This window comes from Schistocerca americana, chromosome 4, assembly GCF_021461395.2.
Source record: "Schistocerca americana isolate TAMUIC-IGC-003095 chromosome 4, iqSchAmer2.1, whole genome shotgun sequence".
Lineage (NCBI taxonomy): Eukaryota > Metazoa > Arthropoda > Insecta > Orthoptera > Acrididae > Schistocerca > Schistocerca americana.
The window spans coordinates 250,199,475-250,219,455 of record NC_060122.1 but is presented as its reverse complement, the minus strand read 5'-3'; positions in this window follow the sequence as shown (position 1 = coordinate 250,219,455).

The following is a 19,981-nucleotide window of genomic DNA, read 5'->3' as shown; positions in this document are numbered from 1 at the left end:
TTACAGCCATGCGGATAAGATGCCTGTCACCTCGACTGCTAGTGACACGAGGCCGTCGGGATCCAGCACGGCTTTCCGTATTACCCTCCTGAACCCACCGATTCCATATTCTGCTAACAGTCATTGGATCTCAACCAAAGCGAGCAGCAATGTCACGATACGATAAACCGCAATCGCAATAAGCTACAATCCGACCTTTATCAAAGTCGGAAATGTGATTATAGGCATTTCTCCTCCTTACACGAGGCATTACAACAACGTTTACCAGGCAACGCTGGTCAACTGCTGTTGGTGTATGAGAAATCGGTTGGAAACTTTCCTCATGTCAGCACGTTGTAGGTGTCGCCACCGGCGCCAATATTGTGTGAATGCTCTGAAAAGCTAATCATTTGCATATCACAGCATCTTCTCCATGTCGGTTAAATTTCGTGTCTGTACCACGTCATCTTCGTGGTGTAGCAATTTTAATGGCCAGTAGTGTAGTTGCTGTCAGTTTCACTCTTGTTTCGTTTGTGTTCTGTGGCACCAAATTCTTTTGTCTGTTACTTGTTTCAAGTGCTTATCGTAATGGCAGTCAGTGTCCAGTGATTGGCCTGCTCAGAAAGGACCACCTTGTTTACGAGTTGACAATAAGGCACTAGCCGATTGAGGGCAGTGTTCCGGAATTAGTATCCCTTTTGAGCACTATCGTTCTTCATCCTGTTGACATCATGTCGGCTGTGGTGGGTGAGACAGAAGCAGCAATTGAATTTTGTTTGCGGCTATTAGAGACCTTGAGCACACTATTTGTGTTTCGGGGGGAACCCAACCTAGTGACAGCTAGCTAGATAGGGTGCGGGCATAGTTAATGCATTACTTCCGATAGCTCTTTTCGTTCCCAACTGTGAATAGTACTTTTACTTGTCATTTTCCGAGACTTAGCTCAGTGCCTTCATCAGTGAAGGGAAGTTGGGTTGCCTGTCGGCATGTGTTTTGGTTTCGAGCGGGTGTCTCGCTTTCGCTTTTGACCTAGCAAAGAGACTTGAACTAGTTATCTTGAGGGACTTAGGACGGTTCGTTCCTGGTTCAGGGATGTCATCAACCAATGGGCGAGTTCCCTCTGCATGGACGGGTACAAGCGAACGTCTCGCTTGCAGCTTTCTCATACCCATTGTCTTGCTTTCGTTAAGGAGCTGCCGGTCAATTTCATTTTGCTATGTCACCCCCGGGGTTGATGTTTGAGGGAGGAGGTTGAGCCGTGCACGGCTCGCGTTTATCCCGTTTATTGCTTGTCATCTTTTCTTACGGTATTGCCGCCTCATTTTCTTATTCCATTTACTTGGCGTCACTAACTTCCTGCCTTACTTGTCAGTGAGCAGCAACAGCAGCAGCGCGAATCGATAAGTGCACTGTCATACCATATCTGGAGCGATCGGTAGTATTTCCGGGTCGTTGTGTGTCCAGTAGTCAGTTGGAGACGGATGGTATCGCTATGTCAATGACACGTTTGTAGTATGAATACACGGAGCAGAGGAGTTGGATGCCTTCCTGACACATTTGAACAGCATTAATCCGAAAATCCAATTTACTATGGAGACGGAAAGGAATGGGAAATTGAATTTCCTGGATGTGTCTGTGATTAAACGACGGGACGGCACGTTGGGCCTTAAGGTGTATAGAAAGGCCACACATACTGATTGTTATCTACATAAAGATTCAAACCATCACCCTGGACAAAAAAAGAGGTTAATGAGAACTGTGAAGACAGGGCGTACAAAATTTGTGAACCTGTTTATTTAAAAGATGAGATTGAAAATCTATGGTCAACTTTCATGAAGAATGGCTATTCCAGCAAGGATATAAATCGAGCACTTCGCTCTAGGCAGAGAATCAGGAGCAACGATGAACAACAGTCGCCCAAGGGCAAAGTTTTTCTTCCGTTCATTAGTAAGGTCATAGATCGCATCGGGAAAGTTTTAAGCAAGTATGGGGTGGAAACTATTTTCAGACCCACCAGGAAAATAAAAGAATATTCAAGATCAGCAAAGTATGCACGACACCCTCTGGCTACACTGGGGGTATATAAAATTTCTTGTGATTGTGGACAGGTTTACATCGGTACAACAAAGAGAAGTGTGAACACCCGTCTTGTTGAACATAAGAGGAATTGCCGTCTGGGTTACTCGGATAAATCGGCCGTAGCGGAACATGTTTACCAGGAAGGTGATCATGAAATAAAATTCAGTGAGACAGGCGTCATATCAAAAACCTCGCATTATTATGCACCGATGTATAGAGAGGCTATCGAGATTGATAAGCACCATAATAATTTTAACAGGAAAGATGAAGGTGTTAAACTGGATAAAATTTGGATGTCAGCGTTGCACCGCAAGTGTGACAATCGATTACTTTCAATCGAGAATGTTGGCATTACCAGAGACAATCTCATAGCCGACGCCCCGTGATTGACAGTGGTGCTCTCTGTACTGCCTATATAATCAGCGCTTCCTCGCGTTCTCTTCGCAGTTCGCCGCTGTACCTCCGAGGATGTTTCCCGCAGTCGGAGAGGAAACGTTAGGGGAGAGTTTTATACTTCGACCATGACATGCCAGCATGGAAGTTTTAAGTGAAGACAATACAGGCCGTGAAAGCTTACATTGTATGATGTGAGACTGATGGATTTTATAATAGTTGTGGTACTGCAACATAACAAATATAGTTACCCATGTAATCATGCAGGAAACATTAATAGAACAAACCCTATAATTATGCATATGTTAAGTTACATTTCCGAGCCCTGAAGGATACAGGCACAATCATGTGGTCACAGATCATAAGACTTGTGGCAGATTTAAGGGCTACCACAGACTCTCACTGTATCACTTGACGCTACTGGCTGATGTTTACACTGAGCTCTCTGTACTGTGCAGTTAGACTTTGTTGCTACCTCCTGCTTTGGTTGCACATGGACCTGCCTGTCTGCCTAATTCAGGACTGCCATTGCTCAACTTTTTTCAGTGAATAGCTGATGGCATATGGGTACCCTGAGAACATAATATGTATTTGAGTGCTTCCCAGTCGAATTTACAAACAGTGTTTTCTTGTACTAATGTGTGAGTTTTTCGACAAACTGCCAGAGTACTGTAGTGGCCAAGAGGTTTCCACCTCTATAAGTTTCCCATTTTGTGTATTTCCAGAAGAGTTGGGATCTCTTACATTCTGTCATTCATTCAGGCGGCAAATTCAGGGAGTGCCAATAGATTCAGACTGCCAGAATGGAAATAAGTGAGATGAGGAATCTGTTGACCAATCAGATGGAAGCACACAATCGAAGAAAACATTGTACAGTGCCAGGGGAGTGTTAGTCTCTTACTGGGGATGCTTCACTGCTAGGCTTAACAAGAGACACTTCAGTGTCTGCTGTTATATTATGTAAGCAATGACCATCAGTTGGTGTCATCACTGCTAATGCTAGAGGTCCTGTCTGGATGCAGCAACAGATACAACAGCCACTGGAGCTTACACAGAACACCCAGCTCCTGGAAATTAATGAAGCACTACATGACTCTCTATGTCAACTCACCATCCACATATTGTCTGGTAACGAAAGTCACTAATGCACCCCAAGTAAAAGTCTGCTTGTTACTGTTATATTAGTCTCAAAGTGACAAATTCCAAGAAAGCAACTGCGACATAGTTGTTAATACACTGGGAATATTGCAATTATCCATTTAATCCTAGTGTGAGATGCAAATGTTTTAACTGTTTCAAAATTAGATTTGTTGGAGGAAGCTAAAATCAGTTTAGCCTTGGTCCAAACTTACATATTTTGTGGAAATAAAAGCTGTTATAATATACTGTAATTACATTCCTGTAGCTGGTGTACCTAATGCTTTTATTTATTATTAATGGCAAATGCCCCATTCTAATGCATTTGTTTTTGATTAATTAATGTCATCAGTGTAGCTTACATTGTGTTGTGAAGCAATATTAGAACTCAATCAGCACACTAATTAACTGCAAAAATGAATACAACAGAAAGTGTCACTGCACATTCATAATATAGGATCAACAATTGATTGCCCACTATGAAAGATACTGCCCAGTTCAGGTTAACAATATCAATTAACTGCACACCACACATTATAGATTTTGCTGCACAGGATTAATAACAGTTAATATAAAACTAATTTTCGCTAGTAATAACATGAATCATCAAGGAACAAATAAACTGAAAAGAGAGTGTAGTAACACCTTAGTCTTTGATGAGGGCTTTGCAAAGATTTCCCTCATTCATAACATACAAGTGCTGGTGGTTTTAAATAATACTCAAAGAACCTATATAATGCAATACTGTCTAAAATTATTATTATGAATGGTAAGATGAAAGTTGCTCAGTGTGCTCTTAAACATTTCTAGTAAATAATTTAAATGTCTGACAAACTGATTTTAAAAAGCATTAGTCATATTTACTACTGTTTCTCCTTAAACTCAGTACTAAAAGAAAATAAGTTTGATGTTTTTTGAAATACTTAAATACTCACACTAAATGAAACATTATCTACCTTCATACCTCCATGTTCTCCTAAAACTGTCCCTCACTAACATCCACTGTAGATGAAGCATGCCTCTCTCTGCCTCCTTCGATTAAACCTATTGAATTGATTAAGATGATAGGCATGTAGGGAGATTGGTAACTTAGTCTCTTCTAAATGGTCAGTAACATTAAACAGTTTTCCAGGGCATGCTGCCATCATACAAATGCCTCCTGGACAATTGATACACTCTGATATATCTCCACATCAAAATCCACTATTATTAATCAGGAACTACTTCCTTTCAGTTCTATTACTTCTTTCTTTGAATTAACCAAGAACTTAAATGATTGTAGTGACATAAACTATTCAGCCTCAGACTCCCATGGGGAGTAAATTTGTTGTATGAAATAGGCTATTGAGATTACCTAAATCTTCCCCTGAATGATTCCATATCGAGCCAACTTCAAGAGGACTACCCATTTCAGAACAACACACAATCTAAATTAAAGGCACATAAAGAAAAGTATTGCAGTATCTAAAACCTTTAAACCTTCTTGCACTAAATTCCAGTACTACATTAAGGGTAGCAAGGTCACATACCAAGTTTACACTACACAAAATTATAACATTGTAATAAAGTAACCATAAACTTACCTACAGTAACTAAGATTTGATGTCATACTCTTCCCTTGTGCCATGTAGCTTTGATGAATACCTCTAGCAATGTACACTGCTTCTTCACTGAAACACAATTAGTTATAATACTTTTGTTATGCTCTTGATCATCTTTCTAATACCTCAAACTTATTTTTCTTATATTCCTTCCTAAATTTTAGCCATACTCCATTTCAAATTAGCAACTATGTTTTCATTTTTATAAAATACTTCCTATGCTATACTTTCTCCAGATAACCTGTTTTCTGCCTTACCATCTTTGTGCTTGGCCATAATGATTTCAACAACTGTTTGGTGCCTAATTCTTTGATAATAAATGGTATTGTCTTATCTTCAAATCTTCTATATTCATAGCATCCTCATTGGGGTCTGTTACATCCTTAGACATCCTTGCATTAGAACAATTAGAAAACACAACAACCAATGATGCAGTTACTTCAAATGGTTGTTTTTACCTACAATTTCCATATAGCTTTTCTATATTTGCTTATATCATTCAAATGATATTTTCCCACTGCTCTGTCAGTATGCACTTCTTTTAGCATCACCAAAAAGGTTGTGATAACACTCTTATTTCAGAAGGTTCCTCATAAAGGTGAAACAATTTTTGTATATGCTTATCACCCTTTTCACTTTTTAAATGTCCTCTGAACACCTACCCTACAATGACTCTGAACAATACCCTCATTGAGCTGAAATTCCCTTTCTGACATCCTTCTCTTCAGATTCATATCTACCAACATAGGTATCTCTCTCTTCCATCCTTCATGGGGAGGGTATTATTCAGTTTTATCTTTTGTCCTGTCTCCTAATTTTCTCTGCCACAGTCTCTCTCAGAGCTACACCAATACTTTCATGTGGTGCATCATTTAAGATCCTTTCAGATTTCTTGAGAAACATGATCCATTTGAAGTGCTTGTTATGACAATATGTTCACCCAAACAACTTCATTCTCGCATGATTGAAGCTTTAATGTAATCTGGCCATAATGATCATAATACTTTAGCATGTTAACTGACCTATAAATTTTGCTGTACAATAGAACGAAATTTTGTATCCTATTTTGTGAAACCAATAAAATTTTAGTTGTAAGCTTGGAAAAGCCTGTTCAAAACAATACACATTCTCACATCCTGATTGTTAGGGGGCAATAAACAAGATTTTAAAAGTATTTTACTGTTTTTGCTTTATCATTTGATTTGATTATCAAGATGAGTAGCTCTTCACATGTGAAGAATCCAAGTTTTCACTAAAAGTGGAGATTAATGCAACAAAGAGAGATTCACCTGATTTCAACATCATCATATAGCATCAACATATAACCTGGTTATGTTTTGTGGTGTCCATTGTAGAACCATTTGTAGACCACTCTTTAAAAAGCTGGGCTTACTGACAACAGCCTCACAGCAAGTCTCTCATATGAAGTTTGTTGTAAACATGTAATCACAGTCTGAAAACAACAGTAACATTCATAAATATATTACTAGAAGGATAAATGGTGTACTCTGTTTGTCACTCATGTCAGCCTTAGTGTGAGGCAGAAAGGAGGGAGGTATTTAACCATAAAAAAATGCTTGACTCTCTATCAAGTTAAATATAAATTACTGTATGCATCAAAAGAAACATTAACAAATCATGTAAACAATCAGCAAGATGCCATATTTTCCACCGAGAAGAAGTGCTATAATAGTGAAAATAACTAGCTGACTAAAGAGCCACCTTCCCAGCCAATACCTAAATCTCTGTGTTTCCTAACTGCATCCTATGAGCACAACATAGGCCACTGGTGACCCAAATCAAAAACATATTGTCCTTTCTGTGTGTTTTCATCTGTAAATGCATTCTCCATTAGGTGAGTAGTGTTCATCCATTCCATTGTTGTTACAGTCTACATTAGAAAGCTAATGCAGGTTTGATAACAGACATAAATTTACTGTAGCTTGTGCATCTTTGGGAAAGGCATGGTTACAAAACAGAGGATAACAAAAGAAAGGAAAACAACCTTTAAATTCTACAATTAAAATTTACAGATACAGAAAAGTGTATTGTATTATCTTTTCTGGGCTCTCTATCAATCCTCTAATGGATAAAACAGAAAAAGAAATCGTGATCAGATTAAGTACTGCAACCAGTGGAACCAAAGAAGGGTGAAATAGCCAAGCAGATGCAGACCACAGTGGTTGATGAGCCTGAGAGACTATAATTGGGAACACCATTTATTGAAAAACAGAATTAGCAGTGAAATGGTTAAGTTCAGTGGAAAAATAAAGTCTTTAAGATCTGACTGCAAACACAATGAAGTGAAGATTTTGAGTGGTCACTTTGGCCACAAAACACAACAATACTACACTAAACTTGGAACTACACGATCACCTGGAGACATCATACAGTGCGAAACATCTTATCTAACTCATGGAAGTATGGCACTACATAAAGTTACTGACCTGCTTGCCTTGTTGTAAGTCCCTATTTAGAGTTATTAAGAGAAAATAGTCGTTGATAAGAATTTTTAGTAACTGAAGTTCACGTCAGAAATTTAAAGTTTGTCATCAGTTTGTGGCTCACATTGTTCCTTACTTTTCACAAAACTGGATGCATATCTCGCAAGCACCTAACCTATTCATAAGGGTGGCAGTCAATAGTGACTGTTCCAGCTATGAGGACTCCATTAGCCCTGTCGCATCCACAGATCAATATGTGTAATGCCTCATATGTCCAGTGAGGGTGCCTGCAGTAAAAACAAGGCAGATATAGCAGGCTGCTCACATGAGCTTTCCTAGTGCACCAAATATAAAGTTGCCCAGTTACAGTCTCCTTAGTTGCTTTTACCTGACCTCCGTCTACAAATGTTACCTGCAGCACCAACTATTCACTGCAGAGGATCATGGACTTGGAGTTTCACTATCTCTTGCTTATATGAAATTTTTACTGTGAATTACATGTTATCCAGTTGAGTCATGCTTGGACACATTCTACTACTCTTGAACAGTATCATGACAATTTCTATTTGTAACTTAAATTAATACTTCACCAAGAATTATTGCTGTTTGTTTCCTGGACTAACTGAAAATTCACATTGTTCTTACAGGAGTTGTTCATGCCCATTAATTATCCTGGCCTGAGGTCAGTGTCACAGCACAGACATAACTCATTCCTTCATTCATTCATCACGTTATGTAGATCTCATCAAGATGGACCCTTAGTGAAATGGCATGAGTCACAGTATACATAAACATGAGGCAAAGACAGTATAGTAACTTAATGTGTGTACACTATTAACAACAAACAATTACTGTATCAGTACTGCTTGAAGCTATTCATACTTGCCCCACCTTAATTGGGTAAATTAGTAAGAAGGCTGCTACTTTGAAAAAAGTTACAGCATCCTATACAGTTCCTGTTTCAGAGCTTTTAGTAGATCAATATTTACTTTGTTCTGAGGGGTGCTTATCAAAGAAAATATTTTTTCATCTATAAATACTGAGTCATATTTCTAATAAACTGTAGTATGCTTTACAGCTTTAATACAAACACTGGTAATTGACATGTATCAAACATAACTTTGGAACCCTTGTATCTTGATACTCGGGTAATTATTAGAAATACTGACTAATGTGGTATGTTTTCAATTTGCTTTTGTATTAGTAGAACCATGGACCTTGGCATTGGTGGGGAGGCTTGCATGCCTCAGCGATACAGATGGCCGTACTGTAGGTGCAACCACAATGGAGGAGTATCTGTTGAGAGGCCAGACAAATGTTAGGTTCCTGAAGAGGGGCAGCAGCCTTTTCAGTAGTTGCAGGGGCAACAGTCTGGATGATTGACCAATCTGGCCTTGCAACACTAACCAAAATGGTCTTGCTGTGCTGGTACTGTGAACGACTGAAAGCAAGGGAAAACTACAGCCGTAATTTTTCCCGAGGGCATGCAGCTTTACTGTATGCTTAAATGATGATGGCGTCCTCTTGGGTAAAATATTCCGGAGGTAAAATAGTCCCCCATTTGAATCTCCAGGCGCAGACTACTCAAGAGGACGTCATTATCAGGAGAAAGAAAACTGGCGTTCTATGGATCGGAGCATGGAATGTCAGATCCCTTAATCGGACAGGTAAGTTAGAAAATTTAAAAAGGGAAATTGATAGCTTAGACATAGCGGGATTTAGTGAAGTTTGGTGGCAGGAGGAACAAGACTTTTGGTCAGGTGAATACAGGGATATAAATGCAAAATCAAATAGGGGTCAGGCAGGAGTAGGTTTAATAATGAATAAAAAAATAGGAGTGCGGGTAAAGTACTACAAACAGCATACTGAACACATTATTGTGGCCAAGATAGACACGAAGCCCACGCCTACTACAGTAGTACAAGTTGATATGCCAACTAGCTCTGCAGATGATGAAAGGAGATGGGACCTGGATGAACTGAAAGAACCAGAGGTTGTACAGAGTTTCAGGGAGAGCATAAGGGAACAATTGACAGGAATGGGGGAAAGAAATACAGAAGAAGAAGAATGGGTAGCCCTGAGGGATGAAGTAGTGAAGGCAGCAGAGGATCAAGTAGGTAAAAAGACGAGGGCTAGTAGAAATCCTTGGGTAACAGAAGATATATTGAATTTAATTGATGAAAGGAGAACATATAAAAATGCAGTAAATGAAGCAGGCAAAAAGGAATACAAACATCTCAAAAATGAGATCAACAGGAAGTTCAAAATGGCTAAGCAGGGATGACTAGAGGACAAATGTAAGGATGTAGAGGCTTATCTCACGAGGGGTAAGATAGATACTGCCTACAGAAAAATGAAAGGAACCATTGGAGTAAAGAGAATCACTTGTATGAATATCAAGAGCTCAGATGGAAACCCAGTTCTAAGCAAAGAAGGGAAAGCAGAAAGGTGGAAGGAGTATATAGAGGGTCTATACAAGGGCGAGGTACTTGAGGGCAATATTATGGAAATGGAAGCGGATGTAGATGAAGATGAATCGGAAATACGATACTGCGTGAAGAGTTTGACAGAGCACTGAAAGACCTGAGTCGCAACAAGGCCCTGGGAGTAGACAAGATTCCATTAGAACTAATGATGGCCTTGGGAGAGCCAGTCCTGACAAAACTCTACCATCTGGTGAGCAAGATGTATGAGACAGGCGAAATACCCTCAGACTTCAAGAAGAATATAATAATTCCAATCCCAAAGAAAGCAGGTGTTGACAGATATGAAAAGTACCAAACCATCAGTTTAATAAGTCACAGCTGCAAAATACTAACACGAATTCTTTACAGACGAATGGAAAAACTGGTAGAAGCTACCCATGGGGAAGATCAGTTTGGATTCCATAGAAATGTTGGAACACGTGAGGCAATACTGAAGTTACAACTTATCTTAGAAGAAAGATTAAGGAAAGGCAAACCTACATTTCTAGCACTTGTAGACTTAGAGAAGCCTTTTGACAATGTTGACTGGATTAATCTCTTTCAAATTCTGAAGCTGGCAGGGGTAAAATGCAGGGAGTGAAAGGCTATTTACAATTTGTACAGAAACCAGATGGCAGTTATAAGGGTCGAGGGGCATGAAAGGGAAGCAGTCATTGGGAAGGGAGTGAGACAGGGTTGTAGCCTCTCCCCAATGTTATTCAATCTGTATGTTGAGCAAGCAGTAAAGGAAACAAAAGAAAAATTCGGAGTAGGTATTAAAATCCATGGAGAAGAAATAAAAACTTTGAGGGTCGCCGATGACATTGTAATTCTGTCAGAGACAGCAAAGGACTTGGAAGAGCAGTTGAACGGAATGGACAGTGTCTTGAAAGGAGGATATAAGATGAACATCAACAAAAGCAAAACGAGGATAATGGAATGTAGTGGAATTAAGTCGGGTGATACTGAGGGATTAGATTAGAAATTGAGACACTTAAAGTAGTAAAAGAGTTTTGATATTTGGGGACAAAATAACTGATGATGGTCTAAGTAAAGAGGATATAAAATGTAGACTGGCAATGGCAAGGAAAGCGTTTCTGAAGATGAGAAATTTGTTAAGATTGAGTATAGATGTAAGTGTCAGGAAGTCGTTTCTGAAAGTATTTGTATGGAGTGTAGCCATGTATTGAAATAAAACATGGACGATAAATAGTTTGGACAAGAAGAGAATAGAAGCTTTCAAAATTTCGAAATGTGGTGGTACAGAAGAATGCTGAAGATTAGATGGGCAGATCACATAACTAATGAGAGGGTATTGAATAGAATTGGGGACAAGAGGAGTGTGTGGCACAACTTGACAAGAAGAAGGGACCGGTTGGTAGAACATGACATATTTAAGGACTTAGATTCAAATATCACTGGAGGAAAGATAGAAACTGCCTACAGGAAAATTACAGAGGCCTTTGGAGAAAAGAGAAGCAGCTGTATGAATGTCAAGGGCAAGCAGAGAAGAGGAAGTTGAAAAGCAGAAGGAATATGTAGAAGACCTATACAAGGGAGATGTACTTGAGGCAGTATTACAGAAATGCAAGAGGATGAGGATGAAGATGAGATGGGAGATATGATACTGGGAGAAGAATTTGGTAGAGCACTGAAAAATCTAAGTCAAAACAAGGCCCAGCGAGTAGATGACTTTTTGTCAAAACTACTGACAGCCTTGGGAGAGCCAGCCATGACAGAACTCTTCCATCTGTTGTGCAAGATGTATGAGACAGGCAAAATACTCTCAAACTTTCAGACACAGATAATAGTTTTGAATTACAAAGAAAGCAGATACTGACAGTTGTGAATATTACTGAACTGTCAGTTTAATAAGTCATGGCTGCAAAATATTAACATGAATTCTTTACAAAAGAATGGAAAAGCTGGTTGAAGTCAACCTTGGGAAAGATCAGTTTGGATTCAAGAGAAGTATAGCAACACATGAGGCAATATTGACTGTCTGAGTTCTCTTACAAGGCAGGTTAAGGAAAAGCAAACCTGCATTTGTAGATATAGAGAAAGCTTTTGACAATGTTGACTGCAATACTCTCTTTGAAATTCTGAAGGAAGCAGAAATAAAATACAGGGAGCAAAAGACTATTCACGACTTGTACAAAAACCAGACAGCAGTTATAAGAGTCAAGGGGCACGAAAGGGAAGCAGTGATTGAGAAGGGAGTGAAACAGGGGTGTAGCCTATCCCTGATGTTATTCAATCTGTACAGTGAGCAAGCTGTGAAGGAAACCTAAGAAAAATTTGGAGTAGGAATTAAAGTGCAGGGACAAGAAATAGAAACGGCAAGGTTTGCCAATGGCACTGCAATTCTGTCAGACAGCAAAGAACTTGGAAGAACTATTGAATGGAATGGATGTTGCCTTGAAAGGAGAATATAAGATGAACATCAACAAAAGCAAAACAGAGATAATAGAATGTGTTGTTGTTGTGGTCTTCAGTCCTGAGACTGATTTGATGGAGCTCTCCATACTACCCTATCCTGTGCAAGCTTTTTCATCTCCCAGTACTTACTGCAACCCACATCCTTCTGAATCTGCTTAGTGTATTCATCTCTTGGTCTCCCTCTATGATTTTTACCCTCCACGCTGCCCTCCAATGCTAAATTTGTGATCCCTTGATGCCTCAGAACATGTCCTACTAACCGGTCCCTTCTTTTTGTCAAGTTGTGCCACATACTCCTCTTCTCCCTAATTCTATTCAATACCTTCTCATTAGCTATGTGATCTACCCATCTAATCTTCAGCATTCTTCTGTACCACCACATTTCGAAATTTTGAAAGATTCTATTCTCTTCTTGTCCAAACTATTTATCGCCCATGTTTTATTTCAATACATGGCTACACTCCATACAAATACTTTCAGAAACGACTTCCACACACTTACATCTATACTCGATGTTAACAAATTTCTCTTCTTCAGAAACGCTTTCCGTGCCATTGCCAATCTACATTTTATATCCCCTCTACTTTGACCATCATCAGTTATTTTGCTCCCCAAATAGCAAAACTCCTTTACTACTTTAAGTGCCTCATTTCCTAGTCTAATTCCCTCAGCATCACCCAACTTAATTCCTCTACATTCCATTATCCTTGTTTTGCTTTTGTTGATGTTCATCTTATATCCTTCTTTCAAGACACTGTCCATTCCGTTCAACTGCTCTTCCAAGTCCTTTGCTGTCTCTGACAGAATTACAACGTCATCGGCGAATCTCATTGTTTTTATTTCTTCTCCATGGATTTTAATACCTACTCCGCATTTTTCTTTTGTTTCCTGTACTGCTTGCTCAATATACAGATTGAATAACATCGGGGAGAGGCTACAACCCTGTCTCACCCCCTTCCCAACCACTGCTTCCCTTTCATGCCCCTCGACCCTTATAACTGCCATCTGGTTTCTATACAAATTGTAAATAGCCTTTCGCTCCTTGTATTTTACCCCTGCCACCTTTAGAATTTGAAAGAGAGTATTCCAGTCAACATTGTCAAAAGCTTTCTCTAAGTCTACAAATGCTAGAAACGTAGGTTTGCCTTTCCTTAATCTTTCTTCTAAGATAAGTCGTAAGGTCAGTATTGCCTCATGTGTTCCAATATTTCTAAGGAATCCAAACTGATCTTCCCCGAGGTCGACTTCTACTAGTTTTTCCATTCATCTGTAAAGAATTTGCGTTAGAATTTGGAGCTGTGACTTATTAAACTGATAGTTCAGTAACACCCGCTTACTTTGCGATTGGAATTATTATATTCTTCTTGAAGTCTGAGGGTATTTCGCCTGTCTCATACATCTTGCTCACCGGATGGTAGAGGTTTGTCAGGACTGACTCTCCCAAGGCCATCAGTAGTTCTAATGGAATGTTGTCTACTCCCGGGGCCTTGTTTCGACTCATCCTCTTTCATTTCCATAATATTGTCCTCAAGTACATTGCCCTTGTATAGACCCTCTATATACTCCTTCCACCTTTACATCTACATCTACATCTACATTGATACTCCGCAAGCCACCCAACGGTGTGTGGTGGAGGGCACTTTACGTGCCACTGTCATTACCTCCCTTTCCTGTTCCAGTCGCGTATGGTTCGCGGGAAGAACGACTGCCGGAAAGCCTCCGTGCGCGCTCTAATCTCTCTAATTTTACATTCGTGATCTCCTTGGGAAGTATAAGTAGGGGGAAGCAATATATTCAATACCTCATCCAGAAACGCACCCTCTCGAAACCTGGCGAGCAAGCTACACCGCGATGCAGAGCACCTCTCTTGCAGAGTCTGCCACTTGAGTTTATTAAACATCTCCGTAACGCTATCACGGTTACCAAATAACCCAGTGACGAAACGCGCCGCTCTTCTTTGGATCTTCTCTATCTCCTCCGTCAACCCGACCTGGTACGGATCCCACACTGATGAGCAATACTCAAGTATAGGTCGAACGAGTGTTTTGTAAGCCACCTCCTTTGTTGATGGACTACATTTTCTAAGCACTCTCCCAATGAATCTCAACCTGGTACCCGCCTTACCAACAATTAGTTTTATATGATCATTCCACTTCAAATCGTTCCGTACGCATACTCCCAGATATTTTACAGAAGTAACTGCTACCAGTGTTTGTTCCGCTATCATATAATCACACAATAAAGGATCCTTCTTTCTATGTATTCGCAATACATTACATTTGTCTATGTTAAGGGTCAGTTGCCACTCCCTGCACCAAGTGCCTATCCGCTGCAGATCTTCCTGTATTTCGCTACAATTTTCTAATGCAGCAACTTCTCTGTATACTACAGCATCATCCGCGAAAAGCCGCATGGAACTTCCGACACTATCTACTAAGTCATTTATATATATTGTGAAAAGCAATGGTCCCATAACACTCCCCTGTGCCACGCCAGAGGTTACTTTAACGTCTGTAGATGTCTCTCCATTGATAACAACATGCTGTGTTCTGCTTTCCTTTCTTTGCTTAGAACTGGGTTTCCATCTGAGCTCTTGTTATTCATACAAGTGATTCTCTTTACTCCAAAGGTTTCTTTAATTTTTCTGTAAGCAGTATCTATCTTACCCCTCATGAGATAAGCCTCTACATCCTTACATTTGTCCTCTAGCCATTCCTGCTTAGCCATTTTGAACTTCCTGTTGATCTCATTTTTGAGATGTTTGTAGTCCTTTTTGCCTGCTTCATTTACTGCATTTTTATATTTTCTCCTTTTGTCAATTAAGTTCAATATATCTTCTGTTACCCAATGATTTCTATTAGCCCTCGTCTTTTTACCTACTTGATCCTCTGCTGCCTTCACTACTTCATCCCTCAGGGCTACCCATTCTTCTTCTACTGTATTTCTTTCCCCCATTCCTGTCAATTGTTCCCTTATGCTCTCCCTGAAACTCTGTACAACCTCTGGTTCTTTCATTTCATCCAGGTCCCATCTCCTTAAATTCCCACCTTTTTGCAGTTTCTTCAGTTTTAATCTACAGTTCATAACCAATAGATTGTGGTCAGAGTCCACATCTGCCCCTGTAAATGTCTTACAATTTAAAACCTGGTTCCTAAATCTCTGTCTTACCATTGTATAATCTATCTGATACCTTCTAGTATCTCCAGGATTCTTCCATGTATACAACCTTCTTTCATGATTCTTGAACCAAGTGTTAGCTATGATTAAGTTATGCTCTGTGCAAAACTCTACCAAACGGCTTCCTCTTTCATTTCTTAGCCCCAATCCATATTCACGTACTATGTTTCCTTCTCTTCCTTTTCCTACTCTCGAATTCCAGTCACCTATGACTATTAAAGTTTCGTCTCCCTTCACTACCTGAGTAATTTCTTTTATCTCATCATACATTTCTTCAATTTCTTCATCATCTGCAGAGCTAGTTGGCATATCAACTTGTACTACTGTAGTAGACGTGGGCTTTGTGTCTATCTTGGCCACAATAATGTGTTCAGTATGCTGTTTGTAGTGGTTTACCTGCACTCCTATTTTTTTATTCATTATTAAACCTACTCCTGCCTGACCCCTATTTGATTTTGTGTTTATAATTCTGTATTCACCTGACCAAAAGTCTTGTTCCTCCTGCCACCGAACTTCACTATATCCAACTTTAACCTATCCATTTCCCTTTTTAAATTTTCTAACTTACCTGCCCGATTAAGGGATCTGACATTCCACGCTCCGATCCGTAGAACGCCAGTTTTGTTTTTCCTGATAACGATGCCCTCTTGAGTAGTCCTGGCCTGGAGATCCAAATGGGGGACTATTTTACCTCTGGAATATTTTACCCAAGAGGACGCCATCATCATTTATCCATGCAGTAAAGCTGCATGCCCTCGGGAAAAATTACGGCCATAGTTTCCCCTTGCTTTCAGCCGTTCGCAGTACCAGCACAGCAAGGCCGTTTTGGTTAATGTTGCAGGGCCAGGTCAGTCAATCATCCAGACTATTGCCCCTGCAACTACTGAAAAGGCTGCTGCCCCTCTTCAGGAACCACACGTTTGTCTGGCCTCTCAATAGATACCCCTCCGTTGTGGTTGCACCTACGGTACGGCCATCTGTATCGCTGAGGCACACAAGCCTTCCCACCAACGGCAAGGTCCATGGTTCATGGGGGTAGGAATGTAGTTGAATTAAATCAGGTGATGCTGAGGGAGTTAGGTGAGGAAATGAGTAGTAGATGAGTTTTACAATTTAGGTTGCTAAATAACTGATAATGGCTGGAGTAGTGAGGCTACAAAATGTAGACTGGCAATGAAAGAAAATGTTTCTGAAGAAGAGAAATTTGTTAACATCAAATACAGATTTAAGTGTGAGGCAGTCTTTTCTGAAAGTATTTGTTTGGAGTGTAGCCATGTATGGTAGTGAAACACAGATGATAAACAGTTTAGGCAGTAAGAGAATAGAAGGTTTTGAAATGTGGTGCTGCAGAAGAATGCTGATGATTAGATGGGTAGATTATGTACGAGGGGTGTTTGGAAATTCCGTGCAAAGCCCAAGAGATGGCACCACTGGCACGTATCTAGGTAATGTTTAGTTAGTAACATCTTTATAAAGAATGCACACAAAGTTTCAGCCATATTGGTCTATTTGTTTGTGTTTAGCATTCGTGTGAATCAAGGAAGTCAAGTGATTGACACAAAATGGACAAAAAAGAATTTCGTGTGGTGATTAAACATTACTTTATGAAAGGGAAAACACCCCAGGAGACTAAAAAAAAGTTTAATAAACATTACAGTGACTCTGCACCTTTGATTAGAACAGTTTATAAGATGTTTCAAAATTTTTGGAGTGGCCATATGGGCACAAGTGATGATGAACATTCTGGACACACTGTGGAGATTACGACTCAACAAATCATTGATAAAATCCATGATATGGTGATGGATGACAGAAGAGCTAAAGTGCATGAAATTGCTAGCGCTGTGGGCATCTCAAATGAATGGGTACATAATACTTTGCTTAAAAATTTTGGCATGAGAAAGCTATCCGCAAGGTGGGTTCCGTTCTCATGCTTGACCAGAAACAGAATCATGTGAAGTGTGGCAAGGATGATTTGCAGCTGTTCAGGAAGAATCTGCAGGACTTTAAGCATGTGGATGAAACATGGATACATTACTATACTCCTGAGACCAAACAACAATCTAAACAATCGGTTACCAAGGGAGACTCAGCACCAAAAATGGCGAAGAACATTCCTTTAGCTGGAAAGGTTATGGCGACAGTCTTTTGGGATTTGCAAGGGATCATTCTCATCGACTATCTGGAAAAGGGTAAATGTTATTCATCATTACTGGACCATTTCAAAACCAAGCTGCAAGAAAAACGCCAGTGATTGGGCTGTAAAAAAGTCCTTTTCCATCATGACAATGCACCAGTATGCACCTCAGCAGTTGTGGTCGCAAAATTAATGGAAATAGGATTCCAACTTGTTTCACATCCCCTCTATTCACCATACTTGGCTCCCTCAGACTACTGTTTGTCCCCAAATTTGAAGAAATGGCTGGCGGGACAAAGATTTTATTCAAATGAGGAGGTGAATGCAGCAACTAATGGCTATTTTGCTGACTTGGACAATTCTTATTATTTGAAAGCGATCAACAAATTAGAACAGTGCTGGATGAAGTGTATAAGTCTAAAAGGAGACTATGTTGAAAAATAAATGGTTTACCTCAAACACTTAAATAGTTTTTATTTTGGCACGGGCTTTTCAAATGCCCCTTGTAACTAATATGAGGTACCAAATTGAATTGTGGAGAAAAGACATTTGTGGCACAACCTGACTAAAAGATGGAATCAGTTGATAGGACACATTCGGAGAAATCAGGGCATTACTAGTTTAGTATCAGAGGGAAGTGTGGAGGGCAAAAATCATAGAGAGAGACAAAGATATGAATGCAGTAAGCAATTTTGGAAGAACATAGGCTGCAGTAGTTATTTGGAGATGAAGAGTTTTCCACAGGATAGAGAGGCATGGACAGCTGCATCAAACCAGTCTTCAGAATGGAGACAACAACAACAATGTTTTAAGAGAGTTAATTTACAGTGTATACTATTTTGCGTATAGTGCTAAACTCATTTATGGAAGCTGTTCTGGTGCTGCTGTTATTTATTTGTGGATTTCTGAATTATTGTATTTACTTGTGTTTGGTCTTACATTCTGTTTACTAGGGCTGCCGGACTGACTCTGGCACTGTTCAAAATGCCTACTGAATTTAAATAATTCAACTGGAAATTTTGCATTAATTGATAACAAAAAGTTAAAATATACCTTTGTTACATCTTTAATGACAATATAAAAGTCATAAATTATGGGCCATAACTGTATGAAGGTTTTTTCCTAATTACTGGCTGTGTATTCTTTAAATACATTTCATACTGGATTCTGCTTGTAAGGTGAGATCTACAGCCTTACATATTTCTTCATCTACATCCAAATTCCACAAACCACTGTTAAGTGCATAATAGAGTTAGGGTTTCATACCATTCCATGTGGGTATGGAGCTTGAATGCCTCTGTGCATGCTGTAACTAGTCTGCTCTTTGCAATTTCAGCAGGAGAAACACACAGAGGTTTCAGTAAATTCCTAAACTCCACATTTAATACTGTCCTAAAAACTTCATAAAACTTTCACAGGATAGTTTATATCCATCTTCGAGTGGCTGTTAACTTAGGTTTTTCAGCAGTTGTGTGCCACTCTCCTACAAGTTAAATTAACCAGTGACAGTTTGTGTTGCCCTTCTTTGTACATGTTCAATATCCCCTACTAACATGCCTGATACTGTTCCACACAGTTGTATGCAATGTCTTCATAGACTGATTACATTTTCCCAGTTGTTTACTGATGAACTGAAGCCTATGACCTGATTTAGCTACATTACATCCTATGTAATCACTCCATTATATACCCCCACAAGTTTTTATATCCAGGTCTTTGTTTGAGTTGAATTAGTCAAGTTGTGTCTCATTGATATTATAGTTGAGGATAATATAGTTTGTGTTTTGTTAAGAGCAGACAATTTTACATTTCTGAACAGTTACAGCAGATTGCCAGTCTTTGCATCATATTTAAATCTTATCAATATCTTACTGGATATTTGTGTAGAAATTTCTGATGGTGCTTCATTACAGATAACTGCATCATCTGCCAAAGTCTGAAGTTATTGTTAACATTGTTTGCCAGGTCATTAATATACAACAAGTTAGTTTCATATGACTATTGTTTTCAGAATCCCTAATCATTGGTTTTCTGCATCACTTCTCTATGGAGACATTTATTTACTACTCCTGTGTAAGTACACTGAAACATGACACAAAAGCCAGCAAGTTCACTATAAAATAAAATAAT